Below are 1,721 nucleotides of genomic sequence, written 5' to 3'. Positions count from 1 at the left end.
AAACTTTACAGTTACATGTCTAACTGGTCAATTCAACAATTCACAAAAGCATTTTGTTGTTTTAGACTAAATTAGCTTTTGTAAACTAAACAAATATTGTAACTTTTAGAATGAAAACTAACATGTCTTGCTTGTTTAGCAGGCGTTACTTAAAAAAACATAAGAATCAGACAGATCGGAACACTCGAAATCCAAAATCAGCGATCCAAAATGACCCATTACAAAACAACTCTGAGCGAGAAAGAAAAATGTTAAAAAGGCTCCAGTGGGATTCGAACCCTCGACCTCCAGTTTACTAGACTGGCGCTCTAACCAACTGAGCTATGGAGCCACGATGTTCAAAAAGGCTCTAATTATTTTGTAATACTGATCTATTGCATCTATAAAAATCTGCCAATCACTGGTATCCCACCTGTGCAATTTCGAATCTCCTAGATCGACATAAAAATAATTATTCACGCTCCAGAAGATATCAAAAACTGTAATATAAGCAATAATTTCAAATACTTCGCAATGGTGCGTATTTATATGAATAATTATATTGATATATAAAACATAAATGAATATATTTGCATACTTTCAAAACGAACGCCTTTTACATCAGACTGTAAGAAAACATCTGCAATAATGGGGCACATCAATGTACTTGCATTAAGGTGAGACGACACAACATGTGGTGAATACAACATAATGTAATCCACGTGTTGCGATATAGCAACGAATTAATGGATAAAGGTATTACAATGATAACGCAAACCACAAGGTCTATTGTAATCAATAAATGAAGTCAACATGTGTAAATTAGAACGTCTATTACAAAAACTGTTCCCACATTTCAAAAAGAAAACAAGGAAAAAATTATTTGAAAAAATACAATAAATTTTATTTTTCTACAACTGTTTTGTTTGATGAAAATTATGATCTCTTCTTAAATCAAGAATCCTTCTTTTCTACATTCTAGCTGCATCACGCCCGTGGAGTTTAAAATGAAAACTAACACGTCGTAGCTACCTGGCCTGACTGATATCAAGTCGATAATAGTTAGTTAACTTTATTGTTGTTTCTTGTGTAGATATGTTAAATGAAGGTATTTTCTATTAGAGTTGATTCAAGTGTTGATTAAACAACACACTTTTGGTCAGTGCAAGACTGAATATAATAGATGAATAGACAAACGAGAACTCAAGAAAACACAGTTTGCAGTTAGTGGGATCTGAAAATAACTTTTAAAATTATTTTTAACACGTTTTAGACAACCGTGGCTCCATAGCTCAGTTGGTTAGCGTGCCAGTCTTGTAAACTGGAGGTCTTGGGTTCGACTCCCAATGGAGCCTTAATTTATTTTATTCAAGGTCCAAGAGTTTTATTTCTGCTAACATTTTGATTCAGGAAGTAGAATAGCCCAATCCTTTACAATAGGGGGGTCAAGGTTCCAGTCCCCATTATCATATAAATTCCATTTTGAATACAAAGACACAAACAGTCACACAAAATGTCTGCATGTTAGGAGTAAAGTAACTCGTAGTGGAAAACGATTTGTTTTCTAAACAGCCGATATGAAGGAGCTGATATCAAGGCAATAGTGGTCGACAAGATAGGTTGGATTGTCCAACGATATATTGATCTATGAGCGCACCGTTTTGGAAAATACACTTTAAATTCATTTTTGCATTTTGTTTTGTATCAATCTAGAACATTTCCATTTGAGCCACACTTTTACG

At 33.9% G+C, this 1,721-nt stretch overlaps 2 non-coding genes across 2 annotated transcripts; one reads left to right on the top strand and one right to left on the bottom strand.

The window, feature by feature from the left end:
• Positions 1 to 257: 257 nt before the first annotated feature.
• On the bottom strand, positions 258 to 331 carry Trnat-agu (transfer RNA threonine (anticodon AGU)). The gene has a single exon. It is a non-coding gene; the product is annotated as a tRNA-Thr (tRNA).
• Positions 332 to 1,260: 929 nt separating this feature from the next.
• Positions 1,261 to 1,334, top strand: Trnat-ugu (transfer RNA threonine (anticodon UGU)). Its single transcript has one exon. It is a non-coding gene; the product is annotated as a tRNA-Thr (tRNA).
• The last annotated feature ends 387 nt before the right edge of the window (positions 1,335 to 1,721 follow it).

The sequence above is a fragment of the Sinohyriopsis cumingii genome, chromosome 6 (genome assembly GCF_028554795.1).
Source record: "Sinohyriopsis cumingii isolate HCF-2022 chromosome 6, ASM2855479v2, whole genome shotgun sequence".
Lineage (NCBI taxonomy): Eukaryota > Metazoa > Mollusca > Bivalvia > Unionida > Unionidae > Sinohyriopsis > Sinohyriopsis cumingii.
The sequence above is the reverse complement of the archived record's forward strand: the minus strand, read 5'-3'. Positions and strand labels throughout refer to the sequence as shown.